Genomic DNA, 21,732 nt, shown 5'->3' on the forward strand with positions numbered 1-21,732 from the left:
GGGGAACAGTCGTCTTCAATCTGTCTGACTGTGGATTATTTGTGGGTTCCAAACTCTTTAGAGATGGTTCTGGAACCTTTTCCAGCCTGATGAGCAACAACAACTCTTTCTCTGTCTATTTTCAGGATATTTTTATGCATATAAAAACATTAAAGCAGCACAGTATGTGGAGCGTTGTGATCATGAGGGATGCTTTACTTTTGGAACCAATAATAAATGTTCTTATCAATTCTGTATGTATTTATCATGTTAAGATGCTTTAGTTTAAAACACTAAAGACTCTAAATGTCTACAACCAAGAAGAGCTCCTTCAGCATTCCTGTGGTTTGATAATTAGGTGCAGTATTTTTGCGCACCTAAAACACCTCCTTAACCTTGCTGCTGTGTCTGAACTAATAACACCGCTTCCTCCAAGCTTTTACATAAAACTGACTCAAGTCCTTCAGAGATGAGATCTTTTATGCGACAAGGTGCATGTCTGAAAGAGGCTCCACTCCACTTTAGTTTGCTCTGTTTCTTATCTTTCTTCTTTGAGGGCTTTTCCCTTCAGCCCTTTCCCTTTACCTGTCCTACTCTACAGTCTAATCCAAACTAAATCTGTTAAGAGATCCGTACAGTATCTGATGAACTGTGCAAGAGGAAAATGTGAAGCTTTTTAATCTGGAAGTAGCTGACATAACAGGAGCCCATCTCACCAAAAGGCAGTCCAAAGACATAAAACAGAGAATCGTAGCAAACCCTCACATTCGACCGTGTTTCAGTGGTTCAGTTAATCTGTCTCTAATGAGTTTTTACCTGAGTCCAGCACCTGCCTCAGCTCGGCTGGTCCACTGGAGGCTGGAGGACCTCGATACAGAGACTCACCATTCAAACCTGCAGGAAAAAACACAAGCGGACGACGAGGGAGGACGTCAGCAAGAGAAAGAACGCCGTTCCTCTGGGCCACGACGCAGTCATATACATTACACTTTACAAATGATGACATTAAGGCTCCGGGTTACAGTTGGTGACTGAGGTGAATGAAATTTATCATGAAGCCCTGCTGAATTATAAATTGCATAACCTGCTCCCCTTTCGAAGACAGAACTATAACACAATTATTTATTATTCCTCATGTGGGAGGAAGTCATTTGTAAAATAAGTGATGAAACGAGAAAATGGAGATTAATCTGTGTGTTAAGGGCTGAACTGGCGTCGAGGCATGGTCAGGCTCTTATAGACTGAAACCAGGAGGGATGAGACGTCCTGCTTAACATTAATAAAATCCTTGGAAATTCATTTATTAACAAGTTGTATCCTGTTTTTTCAAGCCCACAGAAACACAGAAATATAATAAATATGATAAACTGTGGCTTTAAGCTACAGTGAGTTTCTGGAGCTTCTTGAAAATGTGCAGCCAGATGCAAATCTTATACGTATATGAGTCTGGTAAGATGGTATTTAGATTTCATTATGGGCCGTGTTTCAACTGACACAAACAAATAAATATGTCTGCATACAACTGGATAGTCCTCCAACCTCCAATCAGAGCCTTTTAGTTGGAACTAATTCATCTCCACGTCTCTCAGATGACCTCTGTGATTACTGTCCATCACCGCATTAAGCCCTGCCCCCAAACTATCTGCTTGGCCTGGAAGATCTTTGCAGGAGCAGAATCAGATCCCAACGGAGAGACTCCAGAACGACTTCACACCCCAGAAAATCTAGTGGGCGTGGACATAGCTCTGGCTAACGTCTAACTGGTCTTTGAAAGCGAGTTGCTGCTAAATGTTTCATGCTACACATTTAGTTTAGATTTATTTTCTCACCGTGTTTCTCGATGGCCTCCACGAGTCTCCGAATGACCACTGGGGCCGATTCAGACAGAAGCTCCGCCTCCACACCTGAGGAATAAAAGAGAGAGAAAGTGATTAGAGTCAGGTCATTCTCCATAAACCAGACACTGAATGCTGATAGACACAAACCGTGGAAGCCAGCCTGACTTCACCCCCACCCCTCCCAAACATCGTGGCAAGGTTTATTGTTTGTCACATACATGGTGTACAGGTGCAGCCCATGACCCACACGGTGCAAATTCATCACCGAAAAACAAAATGAAATAAGTTAAACAATAAAAAAAAAAAAAAAAAAAAAGAATAAAATGTCAGATGCAGATTAATGGTCTGGAGTCGCTCCGTTGGGAACTGATTTTGCCCCGACAAGATCTGCAGAGTTTAATAAGTTTACACCAAAACAGGCCTGATTGGTTGGCTACTACTATGAGACACTCATCTGAGCCGAAAGCCTTCTCATCCCTCTTCCTGCCATCTACACTCATGAACCTGACTGCAGGGACTGTCTATATGTGTGTACTTATATGTGAGTACTCCAGGGAAGTGTGTAGCGCTGCATGAATAACCTGCACACCCACATACACACACTCAGCAGGATAAAGGTCTCGTAAATGTCAGCGCTAAGTTCACGCTCCGGTCAGAACTTCACATGCCACAGGGTGACGATGGCATGACAGCATCACTCTGTGACACACACACACACACACACACACACGCACACACACACACACACACACACACACACACACCCACACACACACACACACACACACACCCACACACACACACACACACACGTGCTGACAGATGGATGTCTTAATTATGCAAAGAAGACCAAATCTGCACATCTGCATCAGCCTGCACATTTGTCTAGAGGTTTACGTCTATGCACATTAATGTACTCAGAGAAACTACAGAAAGCTGCAACGTTTAGGTTTAAAGCTTAAATCATTTACAGCCGAGCAGCAGTGGAACGAATTCACACGACAAATCCTGTGGAGCTACACCGGTATCAGTAGCCACCTGTAGAGACAGAGACGGGACGGTCTGAACGGAGGGAGCTTTGTTCACAGCTAAATATATTCATCAGCAATAAAAACTGAGAGAAGCTGACTGACCCATTACAGGCATCATCACCTTCACAACTGCCTCCTGTTGATATTTATTGTTATTTACTAGCCGTACTACCTCTGCAATAAGGCTTATAAGGCTTATAAGGCTGCATATATATATGCAACGTATATGCATATATAATCTTGGTGATTCCTGTTTACATTTGCACTTTATTCACTTTACTCTTACAGTCATGTTCACATCCTCCATGGACGCTTTGGAAAGTTCAAGTATGTCATGTTTGGCATCATTGTTTTATATACTGTACATTGTGTATTGTTCTATGTGTTGTTCCTTAAAAGTGTCTTGTTCTTCCACATCATGCTTCTAAAGTTTTCTGAATCTGAATCTAATATATTTAGAATCCAGTTTCAAGACAAGACAAAGTTCTGACACACCGGCTACACGACGTTCTTGCCAACAGTTTTGTGGTTGGTCGTAGTTTTGCAGGAATCAAGGAATAATCAAACTGAATATGGAGCATCAGCAGTGAGTGTGGTCACTGGCATTTATTGCTGTTCTCTGGTTCATGAACCAGAGTTCTGTCAATGAACAGTTTGATGGAGAATCTAGGCTACGAGTAGAAAACAACTGAGGCAGGCACAGACAACCTAGGGTTAGGTTTCAGGTTTCGGTGCACGCTCTTCCCAAGACACATCAGGAGTTCTGCTTTGGTTATATAATTATAAGGTAGCTGTATCGGTCCGTGGGTAACTCGTGTTCACAATGCAAACAAACTGCTCCAGGGAGCGAATGCAATCAGACTGAGACCACGGTCTCTAACCGGGCTTAGCTCGGTTCATTTACTCTGGGATGGAGTGTGATTGTTGTGCTCACACCAGCACCGACCTGAGGGATAAACACTCTTTGGTTTCTGATCAACAACTTAGGTGTGAAAGAAGATTCACCTGCACCAGCCACTGGGGCTGAAACTGAACTCCACACGCAATGAAGCGTAAAGCGTCTGTATCAGGATCAGTCCAAGTGACCGTGAAAACAATCAGATATCTGCAAAAAGCCCAACATCTCCTGACAGCTGCTAATCAGACGGAGTGGCTGTGGAAAAGGTTGAGCAACGTGGAATTTGATTATAGCCCAATGCTGCATCTACTGTCAAAACATTTACTATTGGAAATCTATTGATGGAAGAAAGAGGGAATATTATTCCAACTATGGATCAGCATCCAACTGATTAATTTATACATGATGTATTGTTGTGGAGGAGGACAAAGAAGGTTGAAGTCACATCTCTACGAGACACAGGATCCACATTCAATACTACCAACAATAAAACGACTAAACAGAATCCATGGAGTCCACTCAGTCAAAGGCTGCACCCAAACAACAACAACAAACACTGAACGATTAAAAGAAGAGAAAAGTTTCCTGGAGACAGCGTCAAGGAGAAACATCTTCCAGAGAGGGTTAGGGAGTTTATGGCAGCGTTGGATGACCAGAACATTTCTGGAGTAGAGAACACAAGGTACCAGCTACCCTCTCCACACTACATTAACTTTGACTGAAAGATTTATTGGACTGAATCCAGTCGACTCTAGGAGAAGACAAGGAAGACAAGGACAGACTTTAGGAAGACACAGGAGACCAACTCTAGGAGAAGACAAGGAAGACAAGGACAGACTTTAGGAAGACACAGGAGACCAACTCTAGGAGAAGACAAGGAAGACAAGGACAGACTTTAGGAAGCTACAGGAGACCAACTCTAGGAGAAGACAAGGAAGACAAGGACAGACTTTAGGACGCTACAGGAGACCAACTCTAGGAGAAGACAAGGAAGACAAGGACAGACTTTAGGAAGCTACAGGAGACCAACTCTAGGACATTCAGGATCAGCGAAAGACTCAAAGACAGTGAAGAGCTGCACAAAAAGCAAAGACATATAAAAGATGTGAAACTAGAGGGTAAATATGATGGAAATGCCACCAATCTCAACTGTGAAACTGAATATATGAAGTATCTCTAGATGAATTGACATTGAATTGATTCAGGTAACCAGTAGCAACATCCAGCCAAATATCTCACGTGTTTAACTTTTAGCAATTCCTGTCTCTAATTGATCAACTAACAGGAAGTTTGAGAGTTTTAATACAACCAATAAACAATGCAATGGATCAGCCAAGCCTGAACTCACTTTACTTCTGCCATAAACCAAAGGCATGTTCCTACAGCATCAAAACGTCTTCTTTTGTTTTATAAAATAGAAATAGTAGACATGTTTTATCGAAAAATAAAAAAAGTTGCATTTTCTGTCCTTAATTGATCAATTAATATTTTCAGCTCAACATAATTAATGTGAAACACCTGCACAGAAGGTTTAATAGTCTCAATACAATGAACATAAAGCAATATGGATGAATAATGAGCAGTTGATGTGATATAAGTCACCTGTACTTCAGATACAGTAGACATGTCCCGATCGGTACTGAGGCTGATCCAAGCCTTTTTTTTTTTTTTTTTTTTTTTTTTTAAACACGACAGGATCAGGACTGGGCTTCAGTCAGGTCTGATCTTTTATAGTTTCTTATTTTAGTTCTACCATAAACCAAAAACCACATCGATGTAGCGTCACAGCTTCTTGCATTTTCTATCAGTTCTACACAGGAAGTTTAATACCACGCAATGTGCATTAAAAAATGAGCAGTGGAAGAGCGGGACTGAAAAACTAGTGATGTGATATGATTCACCGGTACTGCAGAGAAAAATGAGGCTTTGATTTCAGTTTTGAGGAAGTGGAAGGGGCTCTAATACAAACAGCAGATAACCTCGATACTTCTTGTCTGATCTCTCTGTAGCTTCTCCTGCCAGAGCACCTCTGATAATCAGTTCATGCTTTGCTCTCTATCTACCTCTCTGTCTTTCATCCTCTTAATCACCGCTTTTTCCGCCTGTCATTTTCATCGCCTCTCGTTCCTCTTCCTCTGCTCATTTACTCTGCCTCCTCCTCCTCTGCCTCCTCCTCCTCCTCCTCACCTCCGCCGCCGTCGTCACCGCTGCTGCTGCCGCTTGCTCTTTTCTGTCGAGCTGCTGACAGTTGAGTCCTATCACAACACGCAGAGCGACAGTCACGGCGAGTTAAATGACTCCTGTCGTCCTGATGCTCGTGAAACACGCACCTCGCATGAAAACACGGGGAAAAAAATAAATAATGAGTCGTTAATGTGCTGTCAGGAAAACAACAACCAGCACGCGTGGGCTGTGTTTACAGGTGTACGGACCTGGATTTCCTGCACTGATTGTGTTTATCTGAAAACACTGATTGCACCGTAGCGTTCCCTGTGTGTGTGTTAATGTGTGTTGGTGTGTATTTGCGTGCTACAAGAAGCGGCGGAGGAATTTCTGGAGATATAGGTTGTTAAATGTACAGTGCTTCCATTAACGTCACTGTCACAAAGCATCACCCAGGCAATATCTCACCCAGAGAGAGAGAGGGGCAGGAGAGGAGGAAAGGAGAGGAGGAAAGGAGAGGAGGAGGAGAAACGGAGGGAGGCAACAGAGGAGAAGACAAGAGAGTGAAGAGGGAAAAAAAGGAGGACAAAAGGTGAAGAATGCAAAGAGTAGGACACAATGAGGAAGAGACGTAGACAAAGAGAGGAAGAGGAAGACAACGGCGTAGAAAATGTTTAGGAGGCAAAGGAGAAGAGAAAGATGGATGGACATGAAAGGAAAGGAGAAAAAATGGAAACCAGAACGAGAAGAAGAGACAGGAGGACAGGAGGAGAAAAGAAGGCAAGGACCAACGAAGAAGAAGAGGTTACAAGGAAAGAGAAGGGGAGACATAGGAAGGGAAGAAGAGAACAAAGAGAGGAGAAAAGAAAGTAGAGGAAACAGAGAAAAAGACAGAAGACAGACAAAAGGAAAAGATCAGGATGCAAGACACAGGAAAGAGAGAGAAAATATGGACAAGAAGAACAAAGGAAGAGAAACGGGTGAAGAACGAAAGAGAGGATGACAAGAAATGAAAAGGACAGAAGAAGAAGGACGAGATAAGCTAAGATGGAAAACATTGGAATAGACAAAGAAAAGAAGAAGAAGAAGAGAAGAGGGAGAACTAGATAAGATAGGAAGGAAAATACTGACGTGGACAAAGAAAGGAAGAGAAGAAGAAGATGAGAGTAAGACAAGGGAGGACAAAAGCAAAGAGGACATGAAAAGAGAAGAGAAGATGATGGAAAGAAGAAAAGAGGTGAAGAGAAACTGAAAGGAGACTAAATGAGATGAGGAGGAAAAGACTGAAGTGGACAAAGGAAAGACGTGACTAGAACAAAGAGAGAAAAGAAGAGAAGAAGAAGTGAACTAGGGAGGACTAGAGAGGGGAGATGACAAAGGGACAGAAGACAACAAAGGAAGGATGGAAGTGAAGACAGAAGGAGAAGAGAAACTAGACGAGGAGGAAAATACTGAAGAGGACAAAGAAAGGAAGAAGAGGAAGAAGGAGAAGAAGAAGAAAAAGAAGGGAGGACTGCAGCAAAGAAGGCATGGAGAGAATAATGAGAGAAGAGGATGAAAAGAAAAGAAGTAGAGAGGACTGGAGAGAGGAGTCCACGAAAGGACAGAAGAAGACAAAGAAGAGAAGCGAGAGAGGAGGAACTGAAAAGAGACAACAGAGATAAGACGGGAGGGGAAATATTAAAGTGGACAAAGAAAAGAAGAAGAGAAGAAGAAGAGAAGAAGAAGAAGAGAAGAAGAAGAAGAGCAGCAGATAAAGAACAATGAAGCCGAGCGGCGTCGTTCCTTCTCTGAGCTCTGCAGCAGCTCAGCCTCCAACCAGCTCCTATAGAGAACGTATGGAGCTGAGAGCAACACACACACACACACACACATCTACACACTGACACACACACACACACACACACACACACACACACACACATCCACACACAGCAGGCAACACATTAACTGTACGAGTCAAACAAACACAAACACACCAGCACCGAGACAAAGAGAGGGACGCGTGTTAAAGCCTCCGGTAAAGTGAGCGTCTCTCCGTCATTAAACATGCTCCACTGCATCTATACCACACACAGCCTGCTACACAACACACACACAACACACACAACAACACACACATTCCTCCAGTCCACTCAGAGTTACATCCTGCTGCATTAACACAAACAGACACACACTCACAGCTGTGTTCTCCCTGCAGACAGCTGTGGTCTCTGTGATCAGCGACGTTTGAAAATGATTTATTGATTAGTGGCGTTATGAAGTAGACCTGGGACGGCTATTCTTTACCCTTTAATACACACACACACACACACACACACACAGACACACACTTACAAGATCAAGATTAGAGAGTGGAGTTATGGACTGAGATATTACCACGGTGCCTATGGGGGCTGCAGATAGAAGTCATATATTAGGACTCTCTCTCTTGATGTATAATAAATCACATTCACGTCAAACACTTAAACACCGAGTGCGAAGCAGGAAATTCATTTATATTTGATGTTCGAACGAGATTATGAGCGGGTTTGATCTCTAGCTGCAGAGATGCTCATCTTTCCCTCTCTGCTCTCCATCCGTCCATCCGTCCGTCTGACACAGCAGCAGCAGCAGCAGCAGCAGCAGCAGCAGCAGTACCAGTAGTACCAGTAGTATTATAGTATTATTGTTCAGGGGTGCAGTAACCTGCAGGGACAGCAGGGGGCAGCTGACTCCAGACCTGACCGGACAGCTCTGTGGCCTATCATGCAGGAAGTGAGAGGAGCAGCTCTGTCTCCACAGGAAGACAAAGACAAAGACAAAGGAAACTAGTTGATTCTCCAGTGAAAGGACAAAGTCCTGGGTCGGTCCTCGTCCTCTTTCTCTAATGAATGTTACTCTAACCACCTGTTATCAGTCACAGGCTCCAGACCCAAGGTGTCAATGAAACTTCTTGGAATGATTTTCTAATCTGTCTTTACACGTCTTTTTAAACCGTCTGTCTTCTCTGGATAAAATGTGGACACTGCTTTTTAAAAACAGATCCCCAAATCCTCCACTAGTCTTTTAGAACTGAACTTTTTTGGATTTACCTTGTTGTGGCCCTTATTCTCTAGTCCCTATTTTGTGTGTTTACGTACAACATTGTTGCATACACATACTAACACCATATTACATTATATCATACACCAATCAGCCACAACATTAAAACCACTGACAGGAGAAGTGAATAACATTTAAACCATCTTGTGACAGTTCAGTGTTCTGCTGGGAAACTTCTGGACCTGGCATTCATTGGTGTGGATGTTACTTAGACATGTAGCACCCACCTAGACCAGACCAGGCACCCCCACCCCATAGCAATGACACTCCTTGATGGCAGCAGCCATCCCCAGCAGGATGCAGCCTGACACAGACACACACACAAAAACACTTTCGGAACAACTAAAAAAAAAACATGAAGAACAGCACAAGGTGTTGACCTGGCCACCAGAGTCACTAGATCCCAAACTGATCAAGTATCTGTGGGATGATCCACAGAGGCCCCTCCCCTCAAAGACCCCCCCCACTAACAACAGGACACCCTCAGAAGGCCCATGTCCATTCTCTGATGAGTCACCTGCACAATATTAGGAAGGTGGTCATAATGTTATGCTCCACTAACACACTACCTAACTTCTTAGGTTTGGAGATGATCAAACAAAGAATGGAAGTAAACCAAGAGCTGTCTTTCAATAACATATTCAGATTATTTTCAAATGAAATCCGACCACTGAGCCAAAGACAAGCACAAAGACATGACTGAGTAACGTGTTAATGAGTGTGTGTCGGCATTTAGACGAGATTTTAATTCACTCTAATTGTAAAATAATGAGCTCAGAGTGAACAGCGGGAGCTCCTCAGCGCTGGTATCTGGACGCCCTTAATGGTTTAACGGAGGCGTTGTTTCCAGCTACACAGAACAGTTCCTGTTGTGGTCTGAAGATAAATGTGAATCACTACATTAAAAAATGAATAAATAAAGGATTTTGAAGAGAAGGGTTTCTTGCATTTTAACAAAAAGACATACATTCATTGTAAAACACCTAAATGTTCTCATTTGTGTCTGGTTTTAGAAGCAGAACTGTTCCTCGTGATTCCTGCGGCTGCAGAGTCAAAGCATTGACCGGTCTCTGTCAATCTGCCGTGCATGCAGACCTCTACACGGCTCTAGCACAGACCTGGAGTGGAGTGCAGGTCTGGATGAGGCAGATAGAGAGGTGGCTAGACGAATAGATGGAGAGAAAGATGAGGTGCAGGGCTGAGGTGACCTGCAGGCCGCTGGAGCGTGACGGCCGCATCCCGCCACCAATGTGACGGCTTGAAATGACAATCTCTCTGCTCGCGGCCGCTCGCTCCTATAATTCGCTTCCACTTCCTCCACCTGATTGCTCGCCTCTCTCCAGTTTGTCCGCCTCTTGCTCTTCTGCTGCTCGGCTTCCTCTTTGTTTCTTTGTTGTGCTCCCTCTCCCCAGCCTCTGTTCTTTGTAGCCGTGCGTTCACACAGTCGAGGGCTTCTGTGGCTTCAACCAGAACACTCACTTCTTCAAGGGTGAAACAAAGACAGCCATGAACATCATCCATCTCACCAGGCACACGTTCAGCTTTGCTGTTTTGCAGTTTGGTTCGATGTCCTGATTCTGCAGCATTATGACAACGACTGGAACCTCTACACTACAGGAAATACTCATGTTAGATTTACTTTGCTCTTACGCTCAGGCTATCACTGCAGCTCAGCTAACGATTGACAACCATCTTCTAGAGACCACCTGTTTTTACAGACTGAACATAGTCTGCAGATTAATCAGCACGGCCGCTAAAGCAGGTGAAGATTTAGCAGAAATCAACAAACTGAATCACATAAGCCAACAGAGTGTTTGGATAGCCCTCCAACCAATCAGAGGCATTTGTTGGTTGAGTTTTAATACAAACAACACAATGCAATGCATCAGCCAAGCCTGATGTTTGGTAGTTACCTATTTTAGTTCTGCCATAAACCAAAAGCACATCCATACAGCATTAAAACTTCTTCTTCTGTTTTATAATATAGTTGACATGTTTCATTGAAAAATAAAAAAGCTGCATTTTCTGTCACTAATTGATCAACTAATATTTTTAATGTTGGAGAAGACAAGGAAGACAAAATATTTGATTGGGACGTCCCTACTTTAAACGTCTGCCAATCTAAATCAAAGGAGCTCAAAACATTTTTAAAAATTATATTAAAAAAATGTCTAGAAATTGAGAAACTTAAAAGTGTCCACGTTTACAATGAGCGTTGAGTGCTTTGGGTTTTCCATCCTGATGTCTCCTCCTGTGTGTGTTGAATGTTAAACAGCGCTCAGCAGAGACCCTCCTCCGTGGTGATATTAGCAGATAAGCCTCAGTAAAAAGCCCAATGAAACCTTGATCCTTCATCTCCTCCTCACCAATCTGCCATGACGGCCTCTCAGTCTGAGGAGAAGCCCGCCTCCTCGCCCCCCCCTCGAGGCCACGAGGCCAGCACACACTCTCGTCCTGGCTCACGTTTACACGCGTATACATACATTAGCATTCATGCATACATGTGCGCTTACAGACACCGCATCTGTTTAGAGATTCAGCTTCCCACGGGAAAGTCTCTGGTGATAAACGAAAGCCTGATTCACATTCATGAAACAGTCAGACACTAGCACAACAATGGACGTCGTCCCTCACACAAACAAATGCAGGTCATTTGTCTTGCTTTGCCTCCACATGTACTGGAGGTTTAACATCATTATATTCACTATTAAATGCACATTTAATCTGCACAGACCTGTTTATGCTTTAACACCAGGTCCTGTTAATGTTACAAGACGTCGGTTTTCACTGCTTCGACACTGGAAAACACTTCTATTGTTTCCTTTTTATTCAAACCAGAACAACAGATGTTGGTGAAATAAAAAATAACCAGCTAACAATATCTAACAGAGATGTGTGTCTGTATGTTACGTTGCTGTTGCCTTCCTGGTGTTTTTGATGACTTTACCCTCTAAGCCACTGGATTCCACTCATTTCAAGATGTGACTTGACTCGTAGAGACTTAAATATCATGTCTGCACTGGTTTTTATCAAACACGGTGTTGTGACAGCATATTAATTCAAAAAGAAACCCCCGTGGAGCGTTGTTATGAGCAAACAGAAACAGAGTCTCCCAGGCAGCACGTCAAATGAATTATCAAAGGTCCCTCTATACATCCACTTCACTAGAGATTTCTCCCTCCTTGCCTCTGCATTACTGTCGACGTGTTTGTTGCGACGATAACACAAGAATAAAAGTACGACATTTTAAAGAAAGCTTTGAATCCTTATCACAGTTAATGGACTGAGATATCTGCTTTAGTGTTGGCCAAAGGTTAATGGTAGATCCACTTATGCTAAACATGCAAATCTGATTCAATTATTATGCACTCGCAACGAGCACCACAACCTCGGCTAAGTTTTTACAAGCAACTAAATAAAAGTTCTCAGTCATCCAGGTCATAGTTGATCAAAAAAAAAGAAGCCGAAACAAAGACAACTGGACTTTTAGAGATTTTTTAAAAAGTTGTTTTATCCAAGTCTTTAGTTGTAAAAGATTAGGAGTTGAGTTTAAATCTGAACATCTGTGGGTGATGCTCATCAGAAACTCACATGTCTGTTAATGACCAGATGCTACACATTAAAGTCCAGAGACTCCGTTCTCAAGGTGTGAACAAGGGTCGAACCTTCTTGGAGACTAATGTTCTGTCTTTTCTGGCTAAAACGTGGAAAGACAACAGAATTAAAAAAGCTTCCTCCAATCACAGGTAAGTACCTCAAGTCATGTGAGTTCCTGATGAGCAACATTCATCTATTTAAACCTAAACTCTCCACCAGTTTCTTAGCCGTGAAGAAGCTACTTGGATGAAACCTCTTCAAAGTCCAGTTGTCTTTGTTTCAGCTTGTTTTTTGGATCTACCATGACCTGGTGCATCTGTCCCCAAAAAGACTGGAGTCTCTAGCCAATAATGGGTCATGTTTCCTTTCCTTTGGGGAAGGAAAACACAATTCAAACTGATTCCTCCAATTACAACTGATTATCTGGTCGTTAACAGACACTAGTCACCAACAAATGCTCCTATTTAAAGCCCCCGCCAGTCTTTTAGTTTGTTCTTCAGATATCACTTTACAACGACAAAAGAAGAAGCATACCGTCAATGTGCAAAATGAGACTGGGCCACTATCTGTTAACATTTTGGAAAACAAAGCCAAATACATGCTTTGCTGTGGACTCATAGATGAACCAACACCTTAAAAACATGAGGAGGCAACTTCTGAAGGAGTCCATCCCTTCATTGATCTCCTCCACAACAGGTTCCCGTCCTCTAACGTCTTTAACGAGTGCGCAGATGAATCATGAGACTGAGAATGTTTGCAGAGTGAGTTTATTTCTCCTGTAGGATTTATTAACAGATGTTAAACAGTTTAAAAGTTATAAAGTTGGGTCAGAAACCTGCAGCTCTGAGCGTGCTTCACGTCTGAACACACGGTTTCAATCGGCTGTTTTCAAGACAAAACTCTCATTGTGACGCCAGCCAGCTTGGATTTGGACAGAAATCCACACAAGGACTGAGGTTTAAATAACTGCCGAGCATTTTCCAGATGACACTGTTAGTAGTTATGAAACGAGTTCTCAGCCCAGCACCAGTCAGTACACAAGGAACGAGATACAGAAAATCAATCCCTCACTGAAAACATTTATATTTGTTTAGGTGAACGTTATTACATTAAATTAAAATGTAGTCGTGAGCAGAGGCTGTTGGGACCTGGTGTGTGTCAAAGACGTTAGATCATTTTCACAGCCTCCATTATTCATTTTGTTCTTGTAAACTTTAGATTTGGATGTAATTAAAACGTTCCATGATTAGATTAGAGATTAAGAGGTGTTTTAGGTCAAAAATGAAATCTCTCTTCCATCTAATCTAGTTTTTCATTACTACTTCCACCAGAAACTATATAACTATAATGTATAATTATTACAGCTTGTAATAGTTTTGATTAAAAGCTCGCTAAAGCCAAACATCGCTCCCAATCTGTGACTGACGGGGACCTTTAATCCATCCTCCCTTTCTCTTTTTCCTTTTTTCTCCTCTCATTTATCTCCTCTGATAAATCACCCACCTCCTGCTTCTCGTCATCAAATTGGTATCATGTCACGAGACAGCACTGACATTCTGTTCGACGGGGTCTCGGAAAATGCATTATTAATGGTAGCTGTGAGGACATGCCACAGGTTTGAATTCATCAGCTGAAGATGCTTTTAAAAAACTACAGTCTGCAGTTTGGTGTTGTCCTACTGCTGCAAACACAGGAACTAAAATACAAATATAGGAGCTGAGAGAAGACAACAAGCATGATGATGCTTCAAGGAGAGTTTTAGAGACAATATTAAAGACTTTAAATGATAGTTTAAGTATTACTGTACAGTGAAATTCATTGAATCAAGACCAAAATACTGACTTCAGCTACTGTTCTGTACTTTATTATGTGAATAGTGTACTATTTCTATTAGTGCAGCCAGGTAGTCAGGATTCTACAGTGAACTTTTGTTTTTTCACTTAAAAAATCACATACAGGCTTTTATTTTGAAAAGTAAAATCATGCAAAAACATTTCAGAAGCAAAGTTGAATTTCGGTTGCTCTCCTGAATTCAGATATGTGGATAAAAACCTCTACTACCGTCCACATTTTTCTAACGGCTGCAGAAAAGAGGTGAGTCTGTGTTTTGGTAATTAGCATCATTTTCCAAAACTACAAACTCCAAGCAGAGCGACCACAGTGAACGATGAATAATTTAGTGATTCGTGGGCATGTGTGTGTGTGTCAGAGAGCCCGTCTGAATTTTAGCTGCTGCAGTCTGCACGTACAAACGAGTGTGTGCTGCCTTGTGTGTTTGTGTGTCTGCTTGTTCCCTTGACACAAAGCAGCCCTCGCTGATGTGAGATTCCTGAGTGGCCTTTATCGATCCACTTCTGTGTCTGCACTCCTTTAGGAATAAAAACTCTGCATCGCTCAAATCAATCAACAATCTGTGTGTGTGTGTGTGTGTGTGTGTGATCACATTACTGCAGACCAAAGTGATGACATCAGATGAAGGCTGTCCATCATGCCTGATTGCATGCACACCCACACATACGGCTGGGAATTTAAAACCGGTTTCAGTTTAGAACTGGTTCCATTTTTCACGAGAATTGCACACCACCGACGTTATCGATTCCCTCACATCTCAACGAACCTAAACAACGCTGTAGAGGTGTTATGGTACAAGTGAAACTCATGATGTGGTGAAACTTATCTTTTGGGATATTTAGCAGCGTTGCCAGGTTGGATGCTTTTAAGGTTTTAAATACTATTTTGCAGGTGGAAGCAGAGTTGGACTGTTGGACAAAACCAAAGTGTTTTGTCTCTTCCTAAGACAGTGTGCATGTGTGTGAGAGGGGAAGCTTCACTGGACCAATCAGTGGACAACATAATGTCATCAAATGGCTCTGCAGAAGTCAGACATGAGTAGTTGAGGTGGTTGGTGGTTTGTTAGATGGTTTCTAGGCTTAGACTGCATTGCTTGGATTGTTTTGTAGTGGTTCCCAGGGCGAGGGTGGAGCACAGAGCATCTCACGCCAGTTGCATTTGAAATCTTTTCTCGCCCCCTCCCTGTAACTCCATTGTGCCCCCCTTAGGGAGCACGCCCGCCAATTTTGGAACCACTGCACTAGTGTGACCAGTCTGGGTGATTAAAGCACTCAACTAAATATGGATCTAATAATTGAAGCCGTTTGTCTGTTTTGGAGTTTTTTTGTTCAGCTTTTGGACTGAAAACCGTTCATCACACTCATCATATGCATCCACCCTCCACCTCTACCTCTACCACTGAGCAAATACACCTGGCTTCCAAACATGGCATTAAGCTCCAAGTGCTGCAACCAACAGCAGTGGTTTAACGTTTCCAGGGACTGTAGTCCTGGGTTTGCCATGAAGGATTTTTACTAATTATTTAAAATTGTTTTACATTTTCATGTTGTGGACATCATTTATTGTTCAGCATGTTCAAGTCAAGCATCAGGAGGAGCTTATTAAACAGCTGCTTTTAGAAAACTGATCAGGAACTGATAAAGGAATCAACAAAGAAGTGGATCAATAAGCAGATTGGACAATGGCATTGGTATTGATTATCTCTAATCAGTTGACATCCCTACCTACATAAACATTGATTCAAACATTCCTGGGCCCCTAACCCTGACCTTCACCTAGTTAATGTCCCAAAAATGGAGCTGTTAGAATACTTCTACACAGCTCTTTACAGAAATGCCCCCACATTTATCTGATTAGATCAGATTTGATTGGCAGGGTGACATCTAACCAGAAGTGCAAACAGCAGCAAGTACAAAAGAATAATAAGGTACAAGCTACGGTGATCGTTTAAGTGGAATAACAGAATATAGACTGGGTATGTGTTGCCTCAAGAGCAAGATTTAACCATCGCACGCCTTCAAAAGAAACGTTTTCTGCACACACACCTCTCTTCATTTCATTACCAGAGAGTGAAATACATGAATACACGAGAGGAGGAGACAAACGAACAAAGAAAAGATGCATATAAAAAGAAAAAGTGTGTGTCATCAGTTCTTGATGTGTGTTTGAATCCTGATGTGTTTGCTGCATTAAGCATGAAGCCGCCTGCCGTGCTGACCTTTGACCTTCGACGTGTGCTTGTGCATGCGTGACGTGCGTGTCACACTTCACTCCTGACAATTTACATGTATGTATGCATGCAGCAGGTGCATTAGAATATCTCCCCCTGCGTTTATGTGACATCTCAGAAGACACAGCTAAGTTGTGGGGGACGATGTGTCTTGAGACCTTTTATTTCTGGGCTGCACGACTGGTAAGACTTGGTTTAAAGGGTAAAGGTGACAACTAGGGTCAAAGGTGGGGTCTAGTCAATGCACTTTGTCAATTTTAAGTCCTTTAAAGACAGAAATACAAGTTTGTGCATGTGCGTCTTTTTGTCCTTGACGTAGAACCGTTGGTTATTTCTGTTCACAGCGTTTTGCCTTTGGCTGAACTCCTCTCCTTCACTAAACTCCCGTCACCATGCCTCCCTCTCTTTTTGTTGGACAACAACTGCGAGAACAAACTAGAACAAAGTGTCACTGCCAACCGAAAAAAGAGCCAAGAGGCCGAGCCCAGAACGAGGGTGAGACTCAGGACAGGAGGGTGTGTATTAGCGCGCGTTACCGTGGAAACTATTTGTGTTTTTACCGGAGCCCGTCGTGAAAGTTTATGAAAAACACTAAAAGTCCAGACTCGCTCAAGGTGTTAGTCACTCATTGGCTCGTGTCCTCGTACTTCACCACTGAGACAATGAACCTCTCATCTTCCACGCTGACACGGCCCTGCTGACCAGACGTGTCCCTGCAGAGTCCTCGTCTGCGTCGGATCAACTTGATTTGATGTGACACCGGCAGCGTTTCAACGTCCAACTCTGAAAACCAGAGCCTGCAGAAACCCACGGGTTTGGTTGTTTTTACACATTTTGAGGGATTTAACAATAAAAACTGTTCATGTCAATGTCCTGCTGCGTCCTCAACCAGTCCCAGTCATTTGCTTCGACTACTGACAAGTAGAATTTAGGTGATGTATGGCTGTATTGAGAAAAAAATGGATACCAGATTAGAAAAAAAAGAGGTGCGTGGAACTTCTGCATGCAGTTATTAACCAATAATGCTCCTGCAAAGATCTGCAAAGATCTGCTGATCCAATGAAATTGTTTTGGCGGGGCTTTATGTGGTGATGGACCGAAGAATAACAGCAACATAGTCATATATGTTATCTGAGAACCATGAAGCTGAATTTATTTGCAGGCAAACTCGAAGCTGACTTTGGTCAACAATAAGATTTTGTGCTGAAAAGAGGAACATAGAACACCAGTTGTATTCTAATCCTTCCTCCACCATGAGTGGTGCTACAGTAAATATATAAGCCGAGGACAAAAAGAAACGGAAAGTGAAGTGAAGTGAGAATCTATACGTCCAGTAATTGCAGTTCAGGATTAGAGTGCAGAGACCGCAACCTTCCCATTAAATTACAGCATTGCTCCATAACCGGTCGTAAGCTGGAGAGTGTTTGCATGCCCACACACACACACACACACACACCCACACACACACACACACACACACACACACACACACACACACACACACACACACACCAGGTCCTGATGCACCACTAGTTTGTATAACACTTTAATGAGAGCACAATAGCTGCATTCACAACTAAACACAAACCCATCAAAACGATATCTCAACACTTTTCTGCTCTCGCAAAAAATACCCATCAGCAGATTCTCGTTGTTTTCATGAATACAAACGCGCTTGGCGCCCATCAACCTTTAACCATTTTCACTCACCTGCTGCAAACACACAAAGCTGCAACACACAGCAAGGCTCAGAAAAGCAGCAAAGGACTCGTGTCTCATGTGCGGTGGACGAATGAACAGATTTATACGATGTTTCTCCAGAGTCACTCTCTGCGAGCGCTCTGAACGTGATGCAGACTGGACGCCTGCAGAGGGAACAAAGAGAAGCTGCATCTAATGGTGCACAAAGAAAAGCCCCGTCTTAAACATGCATGCACGAGCACGGTCAGTGACAGTGAGCATATGTGACCTGAGTGGGTCATGTCCAGTAACGTTTCCTCTACTCAGACCTCTGACAGCAGCTTATTAGCCAGTTCAGCATGAGCAGAGCACGCTTAAAAACATCATTAAAACAACATGATCCCCTGAAACAAATAAACTGTAGCACAGCTGATCAGCATGACTGGGAACACCCTTCATTTAATGTTTAGTATCTGCCGATACGAGTCCCTCTCTGATCCTAAATGTCCTAGAGTTGTTCTCTGTAGCTTCCTAAAGTCTTTCCTTGTCTTCCTTGTCTTCTCCTAGAGTCGACTGGATTCACCCCCTACACAGTTACACTCCTAAGTGTCAGCTGCCTGTTGGAGTGTGTATAATCCCCTATAGTGAGCCGTCCTATATATTGTCACAGTAATTCTAGAGGAGTAAACAGCAGCCGCTCGCTCAGCGCTGAGGGCTGATATGATGCAGTATGTGACAGAGCTGTGGGCGCTGACGTACATTAATATTTGACTAGGACTGTTGACATGCTGCGAGCGCCTGGTCTAACAGACAGAGAGAGAGAGGAAGCCTCAGATCTCCATCAGTCAGGGTAATCTGTAGTTATTTATGTTGGAGCGAAGCTTATTAATGGATGCAACAAAACAAAGTCTGCACAGACCAATGAAAAAAATACATACAGTACAGACATAATGAAACGCATGAACAGGATTAAAACCCTGATAAGACTCTTTAAAGGATGAAAAAATACAAAAGACAGTTTTAACATAAGTTTAACCCCTAAATATTACAACAAGCAGAGGTTTGTCTTTTTATATCTTCATATCATTGTGAATGTAAAACGCTTCGAGTATGAACTGCAGCCATTTACCTTAAGTGAAGTCTGGACTGAATAACCCTAAAAAACTGTTTTTATTGGCATTTTAATTGAAATCTTTTGTCCTGAGGATAATATGGAATTAAAACAGCCCACACGTCTCTCGATGCTGCACCGATGGCAAAGACAGAAAAATTTAATTGTTCTGAAGCCACAAAAACTAAATTCCAGTAGGATGCTAGAGGAGAAGAAGACTGATGGTCTCAGAGGTAGAACTCTGGCTCTGATAGGTGATGCTCGGCTGCTGAACCCAGCGTACAAGGAGCCAGTTGGTGGGGCTTTCTCTCTGGGGCCCTGGGGCAGCTTTGTTCTGCTGTTCTGGTCCTCTACAACCAGGACGTCACAAAGCAGACCTGGGGCCTCATGTACTAACAGTTGCGTAGATTTCCACTTAAATCGTGACGTAAGCTCAGATCTACAAGCATTTATTAGCACATTTCCTTTGTACATCCCGATCGCGTACCGGACCCCTCCCTGTCCACGCCCCTTTTAAATATGCAACTCACGGTCCACGCCCCTTTTAAATATGCAACTCTCTGTCCACGCCCATTTTAAATATGGAAATCATATTTAAATTGACCCTGCACCTGAGATTCCCCTCTCTGCGCGATCAGAAAACGAAAACATAAGAATGAGTAAGACGGGAAAGAAGAAGAACTTCACAGAAAGAGAACTGGAGACGCTACTCACTGGAGTGGAGATGCGTAAAATGTGTTCTCTGGCACGCTGCCACAATGTTTACTTGCATTTGCACATCACGTATGATCTTCCTGTTGACATTTACAAATTCATGCGATGGCGCTTTTATAGCAATGTGTGTGCAGTCGATAGCTCTGATTACAGTCAGAAAACCGTCTCTCGCTGCAAATTGCTCTTTAATGTTGACCTGTTCAGATGCATTGTGGGTATTTGATATACCTGGCTGACATGCGGATACCTCCGTCCCACGCGGCTTACATAGATCTGCTCAGGGTCGACCGGCACAGTCCCGATCGGTCGGAGTAATAGTTTTCACATTGATGAGTTTCCCGGCATCACCTCTCAGTGTCACCAAAGGATCGACATCTGTAGAATCCTACTTACGCCAGCCAAATAGTTGCCGTAGGAATGTACCTAAGTTACGGACCTTTCACTCTTGATACATCTGAACTTTTACGTGAGCGAGTACTTACGTAACGTTTTTGTACTTACGCAACGTTCGTACATGAGGCCCCTGGTGTCTGGGGCTGGAGGACATTTTGAGAGAATGATTCCACGATTCCCGTCGTCTGATCGGTCGTTATATCCGTCGTTGCTTGACATGAACTTACCAAGAAACGCCACAATGCAGATATCCAGCACACGATAGTCATTTCCTCTTCCAAATTTCTCTGTGTGGCTGAATAAGTGCATCAATATCACGGCTCCATGAGGCTTCACTCTCGGACCAAACTCACAAGATGGCGGCAATATGGGAAAATAGTTTGGTCAATGCAAGGAAGTGGGGACGCTTTGTCCATATTTATACACAGTCTATGGCACCAACTCCAACCAGAGTCGCTCAGTTCCAGTCACCAGTTTAAAATACACAGAGAAACTCTATACAGCAGTATCCAAATGAGTTTGAGTGAAGTAAATGTTGACAGGAGGACAAACGCTAGTAGTGCTAGAAGTATGTTCCATTTAGAGGTACTTGTCCCTTTAAACTCTATTTCATTTTAGTATTTTTACTCATTCTAATACGATCACTGGTGTCTCCAAGTATCTGTTTTTTCTTATTTCTCAGTGCAGGATGAAACAGTTCAACAACATCAAATATCATAACATCAGGATTTTCTTCTCCAGGAAGAGTCGATGGTTGCTTCCGTGTCTTCCCTTCACATTAACACAGTCCTCGCTCTATCTGCCTCAGCGGGGTCGGACACTGACAGATTGCTGTTGACCCCCATCACGGCTCCACGACCCCATCCACTTTTATTTATTTATTTATTTTCTCTGGAGGCAAGAAAGGACGGCAAGAGAGAGAGGGAGGGGGATGAGAGGGACGAGAGGGGCAGTGACAGCCGATCTCAGAGAAGGAAGATGCCAATGTGGAAATATTATAATATCACACCTGGTCAACTTGATTCTGTGCTTGCCTCTCATAATTAACATAGTTGTTTTTCTAATATCCCACGGCTGGTTTCATGCCAGTGTTAGTTCCAGCAGCTTGTTAAAGTTACGGTACACTGTAGAGAAGATGCTCCGCTTTCCCTCTGGTTCATTCT

Source organism: Chelon labrosus (genome assembly GCF_963514085.1).
Source record: "Chelon labrosus genome assembly, chromosome: 7".
NCBI lineage: Eukaryota > Metazoa > Chordata > Actinopteri > Mugiliformes > Mugilidae > Chelon > Chelon labrosus.